The sequence below is a fragment of the Amblyomma americanum genome, chromosome 8 (genome assembly GCF_052857255.1).
Source record: "Amblyomma americanum isolate KBUSLIRL-KWMA chromosome 8, ASM5285725v1, whole genome shotgun sequence".
Lineage (NCBI taxonomy): Eukaryota > Metazoa > Arthropoda > Arachnida > Ixodida > Ixodidae > Amblyomma > Amblyomma americanum.
In genome coordinates this window covers 79,259,186-79,280,100 of record NC_135504.1, presented here as the reverse complement: position 1 = coordinate 79,280,100, position 20,915 = coordinate 79,259,186, and the positions used below count along the sequence as shown (strand labels likewise).

Below are 20,915 nucleotides of genomic sequence, written 5' to 3'. Positions count from 1 at the left end.
CATGGCACATGCATTTCGAAGGCTACTCCTGCATGGATCATGGAAAGTTTGGGTGGGGCCCTCACACAAATATTTTTTTTAAATATTTCCTTTGGGAAAACAGGGTGTGGTCCAAACACGGGTGCAGCCCTTACAAGCGTTTTTCAGGAAATTAGTTGAATGCAGTTGCCCGGATTTTAATGCCTGCTTTGAACTCCCACATATACATTCATTGGTTTCTTGTCCATAAAGTTCTTGGGCACATCCTTGAATTTTTCACAGAAGTATTCTGATTTAAAATACAGTGTAGTCCAGTTATAGCGATACTAAGCAAACTAAAAAATAATCCACTTGTAACTGGTCATCATCATCTCTGGAGTGTTGAATAAAAGCCTCCCAAAAGCACCTGGGTCATTCCATGCCAAACGCCCAGACGTTGCGCTCGAATATCTCCAGTTTGTAAAAAAATTCAATTAAACTTATCCTAGTGCGTAATCAAGGCCTCAAATATTACGTGGCGACCAGCCGAAGAATGAGACGCGATGAACGGTGGCAGTGAGATGATCTTTAATGGCCACCGGCTGTCGCATATATTAAGGAGCCTAAATTAAATTTTAAAGGAAAAAGGTGTGAAGAAGAGGACGCGAATTAACCGAAGAATAAAGACGAGGAAGAAGAAGCATTCGTTGAGGTGGAGAGAGATGATTGGTGGAGAAGCATTCGGTGAGGTGGAGAGAGATGATTGGTGGAGAAGAGAAGAAGACGCAAGGCTTACGTGGACTAACACCGAGGCTATAAAAGGGCGAGTGAGAGCGAGGCACAGGGGGGAACAGCAGAGAAGAGGAGGCTCCGGCAGGTCAGGGACACATCGGCTGGAAGAGAGCGACGCTGGCTACTGCTCCGGTGAGCTCACGTTCTACGACATCGCATCGTGGACTTCCTGCCGTGCCTGAACCCGTTCCGGGGAGTCAACAGAGGACGCTACCACCTGCTACAGCCAGGGGTGTCTCCAGCGCTGTTGCTACCCATCCAGGTGGTGCCCAAACGCCAACACCGGCATCACCTCCACGGGCGCTTGGACCGGGAGCTTGTAAGACACTGCCAGCGACGCCAGCCCAAGCACGTCAAACGCCGCCTCGGCTCCGGATACTGGATACATACAACGCCGCAGCTGCACTGAACCAACCGTGAGCACGAACGCCGAACACGAATAGTAGAACGCTAGTAGTAGACGCTGGTAGTAGTGTGCCCGGGTCGTGTGTATTTATAGCCTTTGTGTGTTGTGTTAGTTTTGTGTTCTAGTGTGTGTGTGTCACATAGGGTGTATTAAATGTGCGTTTGTGTGGGTACACCCGTCGCCTAGTCCATTCTTTCAGTCCGAGTGTTCTCCGGAGAGATCCGTGACACCGGCCTAGTGCAAGCGCTCCATCCCGCGCCACTGCCAGCTTTGTCATCTTCGTTACACAGCCCAGGGCTGCCGAGTGATCGCCCCATTGTGAATAGAAGAAGACACTGACGAAGAGACGCACTCAATGGTGATAGGTTCAGAGGATGGTGCAACAGAAATGGCATGGTGAGGAAGTGCTGGTCACCACGATGAAAGATATGGCTGAATGAATCCTGGTTTACGAAGCTTCCCGGCCGCAGGTCGCCAGGAGCCGATGGCCGAAGGAAGCCCTTGGATGCGCCGAACGGCATGGGCAGGGAGGCTGTGTCCTAACTTGTGGGCAGCGTCTCGGGTCAGTCGGGTCATGGGTTCAAGTTGCGGCAGTGTCAAGTCATGTCTTGTGGTCGGGGCAGTGGTGTCATGTCATATCATGTCTTGTGGTTGGGGCGAGTAAGTGTGCTCGTTGCTTGACAGGTTGAGTCACATCGTTGGCCTCAAAGAAAAATTGTAGCCGGCCAAACCACGATGCCCAGTTGGAACCAGTAAACTCCTCCAGACGTGCAGAAAAATCATGCTGGCACTCAGCCATGACTCACTGGATGCTCCACGATGCCCTCTGGGCTTCCCTGCCACAGGTGATCCCATCCTCGTCGCCAATGTTACGTACTGAGAATTACTTTATTCCGCACGTAGTGCACATAATGAATGTAGCCTTGCCGGAGATGGCGACCACACTATATCACTTGGCGCAAACACGCTGTCCACGTGAATGTCCCACACCAGAGCTTGCCAGGTATGTGGCGCCACCCATCAGCACAGTGGGGAGCGTTCACGTGTAGTTCCAGACACTCCCACTACGTGGCTGCACCCGTCCGCATCCGGGCACCGAAACCTGAACTTGATCACGGACGCAACAATATATATGCATTGTAGTATCCGGGGCGGGTCGGATCATCGCCTTCCCAAAAGGCCTCATATACTTTTGTTCAGTCGAAGTCTGCTATATCTTTCGGCTTAGAAGTTTGTAATGCTATTATGCCATATAATATGCTTATCTGTCTCATTCTTGTACCTGATTAAAACCAACATTGCGACGACAAGCAAAACACGTGTGGACAATCAACAATCACTCACACGTGTACTCAGACGTTGCAGGCGATCACAGCGGACACTGAGGTAGTCGTGCAGTGTGGAGCGCCAGTAGCTCGCCACGAGAATTGGGGGCATCATTTCTAGTGAACGTCAACATCGTCGAGTGAGGGCGCTGCTCGCAGGATGTGAGCTTAGCAGACCATATCACCTAATGCAGCGACCGTTGTCGTGTGCAGCAGTAATTTCTTTCGTCCTAGCCAATTGTTTGGTGCGCAAAAATATGCAAGGGAAAGCGGCCTTGTAATGGACGGCCATGTGCCATTACACTGCGCATCACATGGAATATTGCAGTTTGTTTGCTTTGAGGTACATAATGTGAGTAGTATGTAGATAATTGGGGCCTACACTAAATATAAAGAAATAAAACAAATCCGCGCCGTTTATTATTGTGAGGAAGGCGCAGTGCACACGGGCTTTTGCACACTCACCACCAGCATCATCCCTATGCGGCTGCTGCTGGTTGTCATTGCTCCCGACACAACTTCGGCACTCTCGGTCAGCACACTAGGCAGTATATTCTATGTACTGTACTCCGGACTTACTCCTGCACTGACTAGGCTTGGCTGATAACAGTAATAAGTGCCCCGCTGGTTCGAAACATTGTAGAGGGCACCTAAATTAAAAAATGGTAGAAGTAACCAAGCGCGAAGTTATCTTATTGGTGGCTAAAATCAAGACAAGAAAATTTTCACGAGTCATGGCTGTGTGGCTTGAGCCACTGCTTGATTTAAAGGGTTGAGCCTTATCCATCCATCATCCGTACAATGTTTTTGATACGCTGAAAAATAAGATGGACAAGCCTTGTGAAATGTTCAGACGACGCACAAAATATGCAGCTGAAAGTGAACTAATATTCATGAAAGAATTGTAATGTGTTGAGCCCATGCCTGCTTGTTTACTTGTTTGACTTCGGCTGTCCATCACCGCCTTTGGCAGTTGACAGGCCAGAGGTTTCCTTTGTTGCACAAGCATTTAACGATTTTACCATTGTTCAGTGTCATCTGATTTTGAACAGAAAGCTTCAAATAGAAGTGTGTGTGCGGTCAGAACGTATCCCACCCAAAGATCCGTATGACTTCACTATACAAAAAACACTGGGGCAGTAGACCTCAATTTCGAGTTTTCAGATACAGGGGCCTGGCTGGTTGCATTTCTTATGCACGTTTGGTATAAAATATGCATGCAGTAGCCGCAAGAAGAAAAACAATTACAAACATACTGATCGATTTGCTTCTTTGCAAATTTACTAAATGGCAATATAACAGCAAACAAGTACACCGGATTTGCAGGGAGACTGCAAAATGATTAAGGACACAATGTGGTTAGTGAAACAAACTGAACAAACGTTCTCGGACATTTGGCTTTCCGTGTGTCCGGTAATATGGGCCTTTAAGCATGAGCCAATTAGTTGCTCGAACTTCGGGGATATGAGTGGGATCGATAACACGATTTTCTTCTCAGCCATCGATGGCTGCAACCAACACCTTTGTTATGGTGTTCCCGTGCGGTGGCACCACCGCTCTAGTAGTGAACGAGACGGTCATGCCATGCAGAAGACACCAGGTTTATTCACACTCGTGAATATAAAGGAAAGTCAAGGGGAGAGGGAAAGCATGATAGCGATCAAGGATAGAGTGCGCACATGCCCACTAGAGGGAATGGCTTGGTCGTCCAGTTCATGGGTTACAGCATTTCTTCACCCTTAGTAGCCAAAACGCACGACAGGTTTCTTTGATCGCGTGGAGTGCTGTAGCTGTGGGGGTTGCGCTTCTGGTATTCTCTCGGATGTGTCGGCCGGCCTGGGGTCCTTTATAACCGGGGAACCTGGTGTAGGAGGCCTTGACAGGTCGACGACTGCAGGGGTCTCAGCTGTGCTCCGTTTACGAACTTGATCCAAGTGGCGGCGGACAAGCCCGTCCGGAGTCTTAACATCCAGGAGGCGAGCGCCAGAAGTAGCTTCCACAGTGCCCGGGACCACTTATCGCCGGCGCCGTAATTACGCACGTACACATAGTCACCTGGTGCAAAATTCCAGCCCGAGTCATTCACTGCTTTGACAGGGCCGGCTCTGGAAGGAAAAGACATGTCCAATCTTGTACGCAACCGGTACCCTAATAGCATCTCTGCAGGAGAAGGACCTGCTTGGTGCGGTGCATTTCGATAATTGCACAACAGCCGGGCCAACGTTACGAGGCAAACGCCTCCTATCTTCTTCAAACCTTTTGACTGTGTGCACGGCTCGCTCGGCTAGGCCATTACTCTAAGGGTGATAGGGAGGTGTTCGAATATGTGCGATTCCATTGTGCTGCATAAACTGCTCGAACTCCCATGCTGTGAATGTCCTCCTGTTGTCAGACACCACTCTGTGTGGTATGCCGAAACGGCTAAATATTGTCTTCAGGGCATTTATTGTGCTGTGAGAGTTCACCTGCAACGCTGGAACCGCCTCAATCCACTTTGTGTGGGAATCGACGACAACCAGTATTATTTTCCCCTTGATTGGTCTAGCATAGTCGATATGCAAACGCGACCACCTTTCTCGTGTATCGGGCCAATTTACTGGTTCTTTCGCCGGAGGCATCGGTGATGATTGCATGCAGTTGTGGCATGTCGCAGCAATTCGCTCGATGTCTTGCTCTAAGCCGGGCCACCAAAATAATGACCTGGCTTTTGCCTTCATAGCGAACACACCCTGGTGAGCTGCATGTAGTAGTTTAGCAGCTTCCCTCGCGCATCTGTTGGCACTACAAAGCGATGACCCCAGTAGAGCATTTCTTCAGTAACAGACAGCTCATGCCGCTTTTTGTAAAAATCTGCAATTTCTATCGTTTCCATGTCAAAACTGTGCGGCCAACCTTCCCGTGTGTACTTGCGTACCTGTGCTAGTACCTCATCATTGACAGCAAGTGCTTGAAGTTCCTTTAATGGCACGGCTGGCGGATCCCACTGGTCCAGGGTCATTACAATTTGGGCCTCGTCTTCCTGGTCCGCTTCCTCCTGCATTGGTTGAGGTAGACGGCTCAGAGCATCGGCATTGCACATGAATTTTCCAGGCTTATGTTGCAACCGGTATCGGTAGGCCCCGAGTATGATAGCTCATCGCTGAATGCTGGCAGCGGCCATAGCCAGCGTTTGCCGGTCCGCTCTTCGGAGACCAAACAATGGCTGATGGTCAGTTAGCAGTGTGAATTGCCTGCCCTGCAGGTAATCGGAATCTCGTGACACCGTAGACAAGAGCCAATGGGTGGCCCCTTGATAAGTCCCACGCCCTCTGTGAAAAGGTCAGCGTACTGGTCCATCACGGGTGCAGCTCCTCGACTTTCCAGCTTCAATTCGGCTGACTGCGACACGATGTGAAGAAGTGGTGCCCCTTGTATCTCGAGTTTCTGCAATAAGTCACGGCCGCAAAGGCTGGGACCTTCGCAGTTTTAACACTACGAGCTTGCAGTCAACAGTCACTGACTTATAGGAAGCTCGCATTGGCAGAACGCCAAGCACTGGTAGCTTTCCAAGATAGCATGAAAGGATCAACGCAGCCTCACAATGCGGTGGCCATTTATGACAATGGGCTTTGTATATTGCTTTGGGCACCACGCGGACAGGCGAGCCTGTGTCGATTATCATCTTCAGTGAAATTCCATTCCACGTGACAAGCTTCCATAGGGGCGGAACCATACATTCATTACTTTTCACTGACCATATCTGCAATGCATTGCTGCCGCTATCTTCACTTTCCGCTGAACCTTCGGTTATCGCCAAGGATCGGTGGGCGGAAACTGTTCGAGAGCATACTCGCGCCAAGTGCATTTGTAGCATCGGCACATTCGCAGCGAGCACGCAATGGTCTGATGTCCTGGTCTGCCACAGCAGCTACATTGTTGCGATAACATGCTCGGCTTATTCCTTATTGCGGGCTCCCCTTTCCGCTGAAAGTTGAACCCACAGAGGGCGTCACCTTGCCTGTCCATCTGTAGCGAACCAAGCTCTGCACTTTCTGCTGCTAGAGCAAGTGCTTCGGCTTCCGAAAGAGTCAAGTCCTTCTTCGCTAGCAGCTGTTTCTGCAAGTTTTTCGACCGCACTCCGCAAACGATGCGATCCCTCAGCATTCACTGCAGCATTAATGAGAAGTTGCAGTTATGGGCTAGCCTACGAATCTCGACGATAAACGCCTGCATAGACTTTCCTTCTTGCTGGTTTCGGTGAAAGAACTTCAAACTTTCCGATATCTAGTTAGGTGACGGATCATAGTGCTCATTCAATGCTGAAATGAGTTATTCATAGCTCAACGAGCTCGGTTTCCTCGGTGCTACGCTACCGCAAAGAATCTCAACGATCCTTGATCCTAACGCTGCAACCAACAAGGCCCTCTTCATGGCATCGCCTGTAACCTCGTTTGCTTCAAAGTAAGCGTCGACTTTTACGACATACGCTTGCCACTTATCTGTGTCCTCTAAGAAATCCGGAAGCTTGAGGGCCATCCATGACTGAGGTTGGGCTGATGGGTGTCTTCGTTTCGTGGCTGGTGCCCGGCAGCTGTACCGTATCGGTGGGAATTCTCGTCTCCAGTGTTATGGTGTTCTCAGGCGGCGGCACCGCCCTCTAGTAGTGATCGAGACGGTCGTGCCATGCAGAAGACACGAGGTTTATTCACACTGGTTATTCACACTGATTATTCTATCTCTTTCCTTCCCTCAACTCGTGTTTTCTTTTTACTTGCACAGTTGGCAGTAAAGTGGTCACCTTGGAGGAATTCAATCGAAAGACGCAGTTTTCTTTTCACACTTCAAAACCACCCACCGCCCTGTTCGAACGTCCCATCCCCAGTAAGCCATGAATATGCAGAGGATATCCACAAATGGTCCTAATGTCCAATGTCTGTGTGTCGATATCCTGTGCATGTTGATGGGACTACTGCATTCAGATATCAGTCAGTGTATATTCAGTGGATGTTCATGTGTGGATGGTTTTCTTTCTTCACATTGAAAGTTTTGGAAATGTGCTAACAGCTTACCAGAAGGCATGAACATGCTAAAGTTGTTACCTTTGCATTTTAATCATTCCTGCTTTCACAGTCTTACGTTTTCAGGAATGAATTATTTCAAGCGGTTGGCTATTACAGGTTTTCATTTTATTTTATGCGTGCGAATGCATGTATGGTACGATGATTTGAAGAAATTACTCATGTTAGACCAAGAACCACAAATGCCATGATTTCAAAACTAGAACAATAATTAGAACTCTCTTGACTGTCGGCAGTCTAACGGCCATGGGCATCGTCATTAGCTGTTTTTACGAGAAATTGGCACACAAGGATGAAATCTTGACAACAGAGCTCGCGAAAATCGGTTAGAAAATGCCCGTCTTCTGTCGTGCCAAAAGTAGCCAGCACAGCGAGACGACTTTGGCCTCGTTTCAAAGAGCGACGCCTCAGCTTTCCTTCCCGTCTGTACGAAAGGTCTACTGCGATTGGTAGCTGAGAAAAAGACAGAAAACAAAATATAAAATGCGGCAATGCTATTGGCTGTTGGACGTCACGTGGCGAAATGCAAGCACCTCATTGCCCGGCGACATATTTTTTAATGCTCCACGCTTTTCTCGTGATAAGTGCTTCTTGACCAGCTTCGGCATCCACCTTCGACGCAGAGCAAATCGTGGGCTCGGGCGAGATTGACAGCAGCAGGTCAGAATAGACACGTTTCTACCCAGCGCTGGTCGGGAGGAATTGCGAAGCACGGCGGTGATAAAATCGCCAGTTTGGCAGCAATTTCTGCAACCTGGCGCAAGATGTGGACGCTAGCGAACGAGCATGTAGACGCCAACCTGCCATTGTCTGCGGAGCTACCGTTATGGTCGTAGATTTGGTGGCGATCGACAGACTGCTTCACAATGCGGTGTGCACCCTCGACCTCATTTGTGCAGCTTGCTGCAAAATGTGATTCAGACTATTTGCCAGGGGCCTTCTAAGCTGTTTGTTTCGGTAAATTAAGCACTGCAATGTGCTTAGACAGCTTCAAAATGCCTCATTTCGTTTTTTGGGCTTTTCTCAATTTCATTTTCTGCACCACCCTACACATTGCTGACAAGCTTTTCCCTATTTCGTTCGCACGATTTTCACTATTCTTGTTTTATTCGAAAGCCTAATGATTGGAGCTTGCAATAAAGCCATTAACAGCACTCTTAATAAAATGTGAAAATGTGAAACAGCATAGAGAAAAATCACTTTTTTCCTCGCCACTTTTATGTGAACTTCGAAACATTGTAACTTTGGTTGCAGAAGGGCTAGAACAATGAAAGCACCCTAATAGGGAACCGCGGCGTCACAGAGTGGCGCTACTGCTCCTGACAGAAAGCGCCATCTCCGACAGAAAAAGAGAAACTGGGGTCATCCGCGGTGGCGCGCGCCCTTTGAGCCGCGTCGCTCCCGCTCGCTTCCGTGCACGCGCCGAGCTCACGCTGCGCCATTATGTATCGTCTGAAGTGCGGCTACAAAAAGGTCGCTCAGCTTGACAGCTACTTCCGAAAAACAAACTTGAATAAAGGTCAAAAGCTAATTTCACATGTATACTCTGTGGAGCAGAGTATTGACCACGATGGAGCCCGGCTAAGTGGCAAATGCACATCGCAAGTGAGCGACCACATCGTGTATGACGTGTACGTCGAGGTAAGTCTGTCATTTTGTTATATGCTCAGACTACCGATAAATGACTCGCATTGATTAGGGGGCACTCGATCCATCTCTGCTGGCGAATACGAGGCAGATGCTTTAGTTGCTGGTTGGAAAATTCACTGACGCTTGCGAGGTTGGCTGAATTAAAGCACTGCAAAACTCGGCTTACTGCCGCCTAATTTTTTTGAAGTTCATAGTTCTTCAGCGCAATGGCACGTTTTTAGCCAAGGAAAAGAAGACAGAAGACAGAAAAGAAGAAGGACGAACAAGGACGAACACAGCGCTGACTTACAACTGTTTATTCAGAGTCACACACACAGCTTAAATACTCTCAGACCAGCGCAGGCGCACACCGTAAAAGAACCAAAAAAGGGAAAAATAGGAAAAACAATCTCATCATATCTTTATCGCAGAAACTTTGACAGGAACGCCTTTTCTGTATTATGCAGAATGACTGAGGTATCGCTGACACACTCTGACCCAGATTTTTTAATATAGTATGCCTCTATCGTTTCACGGGTTGTTTTTAATTTGCTTCTGCTTAGAATCCTCACTGCCGAAAACATCGGTGTGCAATCTTTGCAAGTTGCGCAGTGCTCAACAAGGTTAGCACCTTCCCTATTCCTTAAATCTCTTTCGTGTTCCCTGAGACGGTCGTTGACGCAGCGCCCCGTTTGCCCTATGTAGGACTTGCCACACGTCAAGGGAATTTCGTACACAACGCCTGTGGCGCATTCCGCAAAGCGGTTCCCGTGCCTCTTTTTACACCCAGGTTTCTTGTCATCACCTGTGATGCGTCGGGCCAACTGGCCTAGCTTCCGAGGGGCTGAAAAGACCAACGGCACATTGTGCCGGTTTGCCACCTTTTTGAGGCCATGAGATAGTTTGTGCACGTAGGGCATCACTGCAGGTTTTACTTTAGCCGTCTCAGGGAACACGAAAGAGATTTAAGGAATAGGGAAGGTGCTAACTTTGTTGAGCACTGCGCAACTTGCAAAGATTGCACACCGATGTTTTCGGCAGTGAGGATTCTAAGCAGAAGCAAATTAAAAACAACCCGTGAAACGATAGAGGCATACTATATTAAAAAATCTGGGTCAGAGTGTGTCAGCGATACCTCAGTCATTCTGCATAATACAGAAAAGGCGTTCCTGTCAAAGTTTCTGCGATAAAGATATGATGAGATTGTTTTTCCTATTTTTCCCTTTTTTGGTTCTTTTACGGTGTGCGCCTGCGCTGGTCTGAGAGTATTTAAGCTGTGTGTGTGACTGAATAAACAGTTGTAAGTCAGTGCTGTGTTCGTCCTTGTTCGTCCTTCTTCTTTTCTGTCTTCTGTCTTCTTTTCCTTGGCTAAAATTGTGCCGTTGCGCTGAAGAACTATGAACTTCAATCAACAATACCAACTAGCCCAAGAACTAACTCTACTGAACTAATTTTTTTATTCAGTTCTCACGTCTGCCTACGAGTTTTGTGGGCTAATTTGCATTACAGGCGTGATACCCAGCCACGGGTGTCGTGCGTGCGACGCAAGCGCGGAAATGTACAGTGCCGTTAGTTTTATCCACGAGGAAGCCATTAAGCAAAAAGAAAAGTCAATCTGTGTGCGTGAGTGCGCGAGCGTGTGTGAAGAATCGGGCTCGATTACAACCGAAAGATTTTTCACGGAAAGCCAATGCGTGTGATAGGACGGCCGATCAGATGGTGATAGAAAGTGATGTAAGATAATGAGACAGTGAATGCGGTAACAGAGCAATTGCGAACAGTAATGCAGCGAAACATGCATGACGAGATGGAGACGTGGCTCTAGCAAAAAGCAAAATGTCTTGGCGCATCCAACTATAAGCCAGGCCACCCAAAATCTGACGTTGCCTTACATTTACAATTAGTTTGATGGTCTAGCATGTCTGGCTGGTTTGAGAAATACCCAGACAATTTTTCTCTCATAGTTGGCGTGGTCAAGCCAGGAGAGGCGGAACCTCCTTGTTCAAGGAGGGAGATGCCCATGCAAAGCTGGCATCACAGCTAATTGCAAGCATGCAGCTGCTGTGTGCCTCTATGTAAACAGCTACGAGGAGGAATCATGCACCAGCCAGCCCCAGAAATGGGGAAAGCCGAGTGACAAACCAAAGAGGCGCTTATAACAAGATGTTTCGGACCTCTTCTCCTGTGAGTAGAATTCGCTGTTTTATTAGATGCTTCAACACTGCAGCCTGAAAGTATGCTTTCTGGCCAACTAGTTTAGCTGATCTTTTTTATTTCTATGCATTCAGCATGCCGCCCATCATAGCTGCTGCTTCCATTTGTTAAGTATGCCATTAACTTGTTTAGTTTTTTTTTATTCGTCCTTCTTAACAGGCCAGGACACTAGCACTCCAGAAGGAAAGCCTCATGACCCAAACATCATATTTAGCTATCCGGGCATAGCATGTTCCCTACGACAAATATTGGAAATAGAAAAGACAAGTGCTGAGGATAATATTTGTGAGGAAGTAGTCAATGAAATTGTTGAACAAGTGACGGGAAAATTGGAGAAAGAAACTCTAGAGGAATTACTACAGCCAATGAAGCACCAACCAGTCTACAGATACCTTGAGGTTCTTGAAAATGAAAAAACCCAAATCAGAAATTTTGCCAGCAAATTGGATGAGAAAAGCGCTGCGAGCTACGATGAAAAAGTAGTGCTTAAAGAGAACCCATGTGACCTATGCCTTCACACAAGGGGCCAGGCAAACTGCTCACGGTATGTAATGGAAATTCGGCAAATGATAGCAAGCACAACACACATAATGAATGAAATCATGTTTATAATGCTTATAATTTGCAGCTGGCACAAAGAGCGTCACGTGCGAATAAGCAGTACAAAAACACATGCCATCAGGACAAAAAAGAATGATGACGGATTGCAGAGAGCAGCTGAACAATTATGCAAGAGATCATCCTACACAAGTGCTGCAATGCAATACGGTATACTTTCCAGCAGCACATAACTTCCTTTAAAAGGAAAACATGCTGTGCTTTGTCATCAAATCACATCACTGTGCTCCCTGTGCCACAGCAGGATTGAATTATGTCCAATGTTCATAATAATAAAGTCTAGGACGTCAAATTGTTTTTTCAGGTATCAAAACAGAAGCAATTGCACGAGATGAGCTGCAACAAAAGCTTGGTATTTGCATTGTACAAGTACTGTAAAAACCGGAATATAGGTCGAACTTTTTTTCAAAAAACCATGGTGAAAAGTCGACCCCCGTCTTATATACCGGTCATTGGCGGAAAAAATACGGAAGTCTTGCAACAATGAGTGGCTGAAGTCAACAGCCTCCATCACCATCGCCATCAGCAGCAGTGCCGCCATTTTGCGTTTCAGTAGATGCAAAGCGGAAGCTAACGGCAATTTACCGTCGCCTTCAAGAAAAACACGATTGAGTACGAGGAAGCTCACGGGAACCTGGCGGAACAGCGCGAATTTGGAGTATCCGAAAAGAGCATTCAGTACTGGCGGAGGCAGAAGCTGCGTAGTGTATCGAGAATAGGAAGGAAACGCGCTGCGAGCAAGATCGCTGCCTGTGACTGCCGAATGCATCCGCGTGAAAGCGGCAGAGATCGCGCGTGCCTCTAGACTCACGAGCGCGCAATTCAAAGGCTCGCCATCCTGGTTGCGGCGATTCATGAAGAGGAGGGCTTTGCTCTACGGCGCTGTACTTGCCTGTGCCAGAAACACACGCGGGCCGATTGGTGCGCGATATTGTTAAAAAATTTTCCGGGTGTACATACAAGCAGCATTTAAATGAAATTAAATACTGTCACCATTGTGCAACCTCTCGAGTCGCATTTGTTTCAAAGTAAGGATGTCTTTCGGTACTTTTCGTATTGAAAAAAGATCTTTTTCATTTTTAGAATTGGTTAGTTAGGGGGTCGACCTATATTCCGGTTTGACCTATAGTCCGGTTTTTACGGTAAGTTTGCTTGTTGTTTTACCTTGCATGAGTCCCTCCTTGCACGTCAAGTCTTTTATCCCTTAGGTCTTTCAAATAAAGTACTAATTAATCCCATTCGTTATTTTCAGACAGGACTCGTACTTCCAGAGCAACCATGGCTTTGCTGCAGCCCCGACAGTATCGCCAAAATTGACAATGAAACTGTGCTCATTGAGATTAAGTGCACATATAAGTTCAGAGATGAACCTTTCATCTTGTATGAAGAAAGGCGCAGCCTGTTGCCTTACTTAGTTTTCAGTGGGGATGAAATTGTATTGAAAACAACACATAGCTACTACACTCAAATCCAAGTGCAAATGTATATAATGAACCTTTACAGGGCCATTCTCTATATTTACAGTCCTAAACACTCAGTGATAGCAAAAGTAAACCGGGATGAGGCCTTTCTGTGGAATCTGATTCCAAAGATGGAGTATTTTTATTTTAAGTTTTTAATTCAGTTGTTGTTCTAGATCTCAATACTTTATTTCCTCAGCTGATTCAAGATGCTTCGCTCAAGGTACTTTACATTGTATAACCACCTTTTTTATCATGTACGCACTGAATTCCTTATTTATTTTGAACCCCTATCCATTTTTTTTAATTCCAGGAATATGCAATTATTAAACATACTTAAGAATTTTGTATTCAGAAGTTATCTAATGAAAATGTGTTATGTGATATTTATTGTCATGAAGCAACTCTGGCTATAACAGGTGCCTTTTGAAAGGACGTGCCATGTTAATTTAATACACCTGGAGATTTTAAGTGTTTGAGCATGAATTTTTGTTCTAATGGTAGGTTTTTCATTTTTTAGTCCAAGTGTCCCCTAGTCATGACATAGGAAAATTTGCCAGATAAAGCATTAACATATTTCATCCATAATAAAACTGCATTTCAGTAAAAAAACAGTGAAATGCATTAAATTTTTTTAGTAAGGCACAAGTAAAACTGAAAAATGTAAGTTATCAATAATATAGCGCTAAAAGTAGCATGCAAAGTCCATATGAATAATTAGGGGAAGCGTCAAGCGTTGGTTTGCAAGAGTTTTATGTCCAAAGGGCAACAGTCTCAAGCTTTTACTACATTAAATTTCGGTGCATTGTACTGCATTTTTATTGTAAACACATCTGGGCTGACAACCCAGATGTGTAGCACTGTTTATGCTAATCAGATGTCTAAATGATCTCATTTAAGTGTAGTCGGGTGTAGCTCATGTGCAATAAATCAGAGTTCTATGATATGAAGTCATCGTCATGAGCCTGGCTATACCCAAAGCAAGGCAAAGGCCTCTCCCATATTTCTCCAATTAACCTGGTCCTGTGCTAGCTTGCACCCACTTGACCCCTGATTTGCTTCTTTATCTCATCTAATTATCTGCCACCCCCCCCGCTACACTTTAGTTCCCTTGGAATTCATGTTACCCTCAGTGACCACCGGTTATCCTTTCATCGCATTACATGTTCTGCCCATGCCTATTCTTGATTTCGACAAGAATGTCAGTAACTGAAGTTTGTCCTGTGACCCACTGTGCACGCTTCCTATCTCTTAACGTTACACCTATGATGAGGTGATACCAAGTGATGTTCAAAAACCATATTTCTGTGATACCATTTCAGTGCCATGTACTGGCTTGCATCCATTGCTTTCACTATTTTGCTGCCATCTATGGGAGAATAAAAAGTTAAAAGCACAGATCTGCTGTGCAAAACACATGGTGACCAACACAGAACCTTTCACAACAAAAGTAAGTAAAACAAAAGTCCTCAGTGCTGTGATTAGCATACCCATTTATTGGCTGGGATGCATACAATTGAGTTGTGAACTCACTTGGGTGCTAACATGAACTCTTATGAATGTAATTCATGCAAACTAAGGTATGGACTACATCAAGCAAAGCAGGCCTATTGCTTAATTATTGGAGGTTGCAAATTTACTAAGGCAGCACACTGAAAATACTTTCTTCATGTGTGGTATCAGGCTAAGTGGTACTCTGTTCCTTAGAATATGAAAAATTTTCAATCTTTGGATTACTCTCTCAACATAGATACGTACAGAGGCAATCTTGTAAGTCATGTCCATGTCATCATCAGACATTTGACCACCTGTTGAATTAAAAGGAGGCATGAGTAGCACCGCACCTTTCCCTTCTACCGTTGTGCGGATGCTTGGAAATCCTTTATCACTTAAAATTAAATCGCCTGGTCTAACAAGCTCCAGAAAGCCAGAGTCTTGGGTAATGAATGAGTCAGTATGTCGCCCTCCATAAACCTTTGATACGAAGCTTATCATACCATTAGGAATTATACCAATTAAGAATTTCAGCGTGTATCCTCCCTTGTAATGTGAATACAAAATATGTTGACAGTCAGGGTTTGAGGGTGCTTCAGTGCGGATCTCGGTACAATCTATTATTAAGGTGCAGTTCGGGTAGTTTTCTTTAAATGGGGCAGGCAAAGAAAGTTTGATTGCTCTCCGGGAAGGCATGAAGACCCAATCCTTCAGAGCAATGCTTAAAATACCAAGTGTTTTCCTAAAGACAGTGGATGCTGTTGAGGGTGCGACACTGAAAATTACTCCTAGTGCACTATATGTTATCCCAAGACGTAGCTTGGCGATAAACAAGCACAGCCTATCTTCATTTGACATAGTATTGCGCTTGTACTTCGGAGGAGGCAGCAGGTTCAAAAGGAGGCAGAAGACTTGCAGTGTCACTCCACATAAATCTTGCAGTGCTTTTTCTTTTTCCTTTAGAGACTGAAAGCCTTGAAATCCACAGTTTTTCTTCCAGTTGCCATCCGTACTTGCAACCTGCAGCAGAATAAACAGAGAACATGGTGCAATTTACAGGCAAATATACTTTAGCAAGAGGACTAACCATTGAAAAATGCTATTTGCATCACCCTGCAACTATGCTCATTCATTCCCAAAAGAAAATAAGCACCACTACTATAAAATAACAAAATGTTACACAGGAAGAAAATTTCACAACAAAGGTAACTGCACTAAAAAACAGAAATCCTCTGCTAGCCTTAATAAAACGTTAGCTAGAATTAAGCACAACTGATAAGAAGAAACCGCAGCATAGTCCAACCTTGTCACTCATTTCTGTGTGCACAACTTGAGTAGATGCATCAGTTCCATTTGTTGCAGAAAGAAGTATAGTTAGCTTTCCTTGAGCCACACTCGCTTTGGTTTGGGATGCCTGAAAAAAAAAATATGTATAAATAACTGTTGTATTGCACAGATATGTTCTCAGTACTGCAGAACAGTGTTGAAAGTGCAGTATTAATAGCAAATTAATGTTGGATTTCTGTCAAGCTTTTTCTATAGACAGAAATATGATCCCATAATTAAAAGGTGTTCTTACAGCATCTCTCTTTGCAATGAAATGACTTTCTCCTGTGCCACACACACTCATTGAAGGATGCGAATCACTTGTGCTGATTGTCGAAGCCACAGCTGCGCTCATCTCCAGAGGTGCATCACTGAGATCCATCATGTGAATGTCCTGATGTCGACAGTCTGTAATGGAGGTTCCTGGTTTATTCATTGTCGCTTCATCGTCTGTACTTTGTGATGGATTTTCACTTCCTGCACCGAGCTGTCTAGAAGATATTGCCTGGTTGAGACGCCTTTGCAACCTGCATTGAACCAGTAAAAGTAACATATTACTGCCAACCTTAAAAAGGGTGCAGCCAAGCTCATCGTGCAATTAACTGCTATATTTATATCTAATTGTCCTTTTGAATGCCCTCCCTGTTACAATCAGTGACAGGATTTAAAGTATGAAATAAAAAAAGCAGAGCTCATTAAAAAACACAATTAAGGCTGCATTTTACACTGGCATTTCACATTTTTGATTTCATACCTTTGCGCTCTTTCCCTGTCAGGTGCTTTTTTTCTGTAGATCGGAGGGAAAATGGTAGGGATGTAGGCTGGATGTTGGATAATGTCACTCTTGCAGTTGCCTACAAAATGTCTGCTGCAAATTCTTGTGTGCTCCTTAGGCAACCACAGAGTTCCATCAGGGCTACATAAGAAAGAATAGTATTGTCTATTATCAATTGCCAAGGCAAACAAACACACGCACAGACACAAACGAAATCGCACAAGTTCCGAAGGGAGCAGCCCAAATAATTCACGAGCTCCTCGAATATAGCATAATAATAAGTGCAAGTGTGATTCACAGGTTAAAACAGCATATAAATTCACAACAAAACAAAGCAAACTACGGCGTCTATCATATTGCCTGAGGTGGGTTCGGGCGTAGAATTCACAAACCATCCCTTATTGCAGCAGTTCGTTCCGATGTGATAAAGCTGTTCTGACAGCGCCTAACTGTAATCACCTAACAGCGCAATGTTTATTTAAACGCGCTAGCATATTCATGTGCGAACTTGTAACAGCGACGGCTACACCTAAAAAAAACAATACAGGAAATCAAAAGCTACTACGCAATCGCAATCCAACTTTTTCATTTGTGCTTGCGAGAACACAACAAGTACCCGTAATCATCAGTGCAGTCGTCGCGTGCATGCTCAGCGTTGAGTACCGGCTTGTAACCAAAACGAACACAAAATACAAACCGCCACAGCCGAAAGCACGGCATGGCTATAGGGACTTACCTAACCCTCCTCACTGCGTGGATCCACGCTTGAAGTCTTTCTTTTTCATACCATTTCCACGGAAATTGGTATAGTTTTACAGGTGGATCAAGTCCCTTGGTGTTTTCCGCACTGTTGTGGCAGCTGACAACACAGCAATACTTCGGGCCCCGCTTCCGCTTAGGTAGGGCCGCTTCTGCCATTGTACAAATTCCACAACACGCTCGCCGAACAACTGCACAAAACTGGCGGCGCCGCGGCGCCCTGCTGCGCCCAGGACGGCCTCGGAACGCGTGCGCACGCACTTGTCTGCCGCCGCGCAACGGCGCGCACCGGCTGCTTCTCTTCCCAGTAGTTCACGTTCTGCCGCCAGATGGCCAGCAAACTTGAGCCGCGGGTCCCTATTGCAAGCCTTAATGATAGCAGAATCTACTGGTATAAAATTTATTTGAATCTGAGTAAATTTTTCCGAAATTTGTCAGAATCATTAAAACAAAATTCTTGAATTAAGAAACAGCATAATATACGCAAAAATGGACACCATATTTGAAATCAGTGCACTAAGATACATAATAGCTGAAATTTTCATTTGGCTAGGTCTAATATTGAAAATTTTTTCTCTAAGAGCCTCTTCCACTCTTACATGCAGGTTTTTACTAATGACGTGCCTTCAAGTAATGCAAGCATTTTCCATGCTCAAATGAATGAACTGATGTTCCTTTGTTTACATCTTGGTTGCACAGCCCATGTACAGGAGGCACTTACCAACTTCAGGCTTTGGGGGACGACCCTTGTCAGAGGATGCAGTTGTGAGCAAAAAATGAAATTACAGTGAAACTTCACTTAAACTTCAAGGGACACCAGGGAAAAGTTTGTTAAAGTGAATGTTCACTCGACTCAAATAAGTATGTGGCAGCTTGTTGCCATTAGGTAAAAAAAAAATTGGGTGGTCAGATCGTATATCAACCCATTTATTCGTTAATCTGCTCATGTTCCGCTAATTAGCACCTTGCAAAGAACGCTGTAATCTCCTGCTGCACTTTTGCACTTAGGATCGTAGCAGTTGTGAACTTTGTCACTTTGTCTAAGCACTCGTGGACCTTCTCTGGCACAGCGGTCTGCTGGGCAGCAAAGGCTTTAAGTTTCTCCAGGGCGATTAGTGCTTCTTTGGCAGATATTTTTGGCACTTCGTCATCAGTGGTCGAATCTTCCTTGTCTTCGCCTTCAAAAGGTAATGCTTTTGCTACAATATCTTCCATAGTGAGTGCGGCGCATGTCTCCACCTGGGAGTCACAGGCGGCATATTCCTCAAAAGACAAAGGGCTGCCTGTGCCTAGTCTTTCGGACAATTATGGCCAGCTACCTGGCTCACTGTTATCATCAGTGCCATGGTCCTCTGCTTCGAGATTGGTGTCCATAGCAGTCGAGGTTGCTGAATGCAGACCTGCTTTTTGCCAACAATTCATTATTGTTGCTGGTTTCACACTCCACTAAGCTCCTGTGAGCATTTCTGCTGCCACGCTTTAATCGTGTCAGGCTTCTGCATTCTTAAATTTACTAGAATGTACTGCACAAGCCGCTTGTAGTGTACCTTTACATTCTTTAGTATGCCTAGGTCAAGAGGCTGCAGGATTGACGTGCAGTTGGCCAGCAGAAAATCAACTCTGATGTTACTGAGACCTGTGTCGACTAAGTGTGCTGAGCAATTGCCCACAATTAACAAAATAATCAGATTTTTTCTCGCCATCTCGTCGTTCAAGCCTACAATCCACTTTGTGAACATTTCACGTGACATCCAGGCCTTTGAGTTATGGGTATAATCACATGGGAGCGATGCAAGCCCTTTAAAGCACCTTGGGCTGTCATAGTGACTGATGATTAAAAGTTTCATCTTATGCGTGCCCAATGCGTTACTGCAAAACAATGCTGTGATCCTGACTTTTGAGCTTTCCACCTTTGCACGTGTCGTCTTTGTTGCACATGGTTTTGTTTGGCAGCAGTTGGTAAAATACCACGGTCTCGTCTGTATTGTGTACATCATCCGGACTATAGTCGCTGATGACGTCGTATAGTTTTTCTTCTCGCCATGCGCTTGCTTGCAGCAACGGTGTCCGCACTGCTGGCTTCACCACAGACTTGTATCCATTCAATTCCATAGCACGCCCGAAAGCGATGCAACCATCCACTGCTTGTGTCAGATCTAGTGACATCGAAAAGTGCGACAAAGTCTATGGCCTTCTGTTGAATCACGGGTCCTGAAACCGGAATGTTCCTGTATCGTAAATCCTTTACGCATGTGGCAACAGCATCGTTGACGTTCGTGAAATATCCAGTGCACAGTCTATGGCAGGAGGGGCTGAACTGCGCACTTTCCGATGTGGCCGCGATTGCTTGGCGCTGGCTTTTAATCGTAGACAATGACGATGCAGAGGTCCCAGATGCCTTCACAATGTCAACTTAATGCTGCCCGGAGACAAGCTCGCACAAAATGTCCCGTTTTTCGTCGAGAGTTAAGCGCTTTCGTTTGCCGTTCATGGTTGACCAGTACGTGTGCGCTTCCTTGAGACTAGGACGACTAGGCCTAGTAGGGCTGAAGCTGTGGCTATGGCTGGCTGTGGAACCAACTAAACGCACTAAGCGTGAAAAAAAATACAGCAGTGGCTTCGGCTGGCTACGACCTTACTTAGGTAGCGGATTAAATTCAAAGTTAAATGGCGGCCACTTTTCTTAACACAGTAATCGTGCGCAGTTGGGTGATTCTCAACGTAAAAAAGTGCGCCAAAAAGGGCGGGTTGTACTTGTTGAAGTGCTCAATATGGCCTAGGAGACATGGGGTGGCACCTCGGAAACTGTTCGTAGAACTGAAATGCGCACTGCACTGAATTTCGTTTAAGTGAAGGGTGTTTGCATTGGGTTCAGTGGCGCTGCGGTGGGGGGTTTAAAAAAGTTTGTACAACTGAATACTTCGTGTAAATGAAGTTCGTTCAAGTGGTACTTACTGTACTCCATCCGAAACATCCATCTTCTATTCCACACTTTCTAAGTGTAAATGTTAAGCAGTAATCCAACATCTTCATGTAAAGAGATTCCTAAAATGCCATTCCAGTAGCTGTATTTCTATATTCCAGCATAATGTAATCATAAAG

The 20,915-nt window shown here is 45.5% G+C and overlaps 1 long non-coding RNA gene across 1 annotated transcript; it reads right to left on the bottom strand.

Annotated features, from left to right (window-relative positions):
• Positions 1-15,098: 15,098 nt before the first annotated feature.
• LOC144100471 (uncharacterized) lies at positions 15,099-16,793 on the bottom strand. The gene is made up of 3 exons (XR_013307670.1): positions 16,533-16,793; positions 16,257-16,367; positions 15,099-15,973 (listed from the first exon to the last, which is right to left on the bottom strand). It is a non-coding gene; the product is annotated as an uncharacterized LOC144100471 (long non-coding RNA).
• Positions 16,794-20,915: the final 4,122 nt, after the last annotated feature.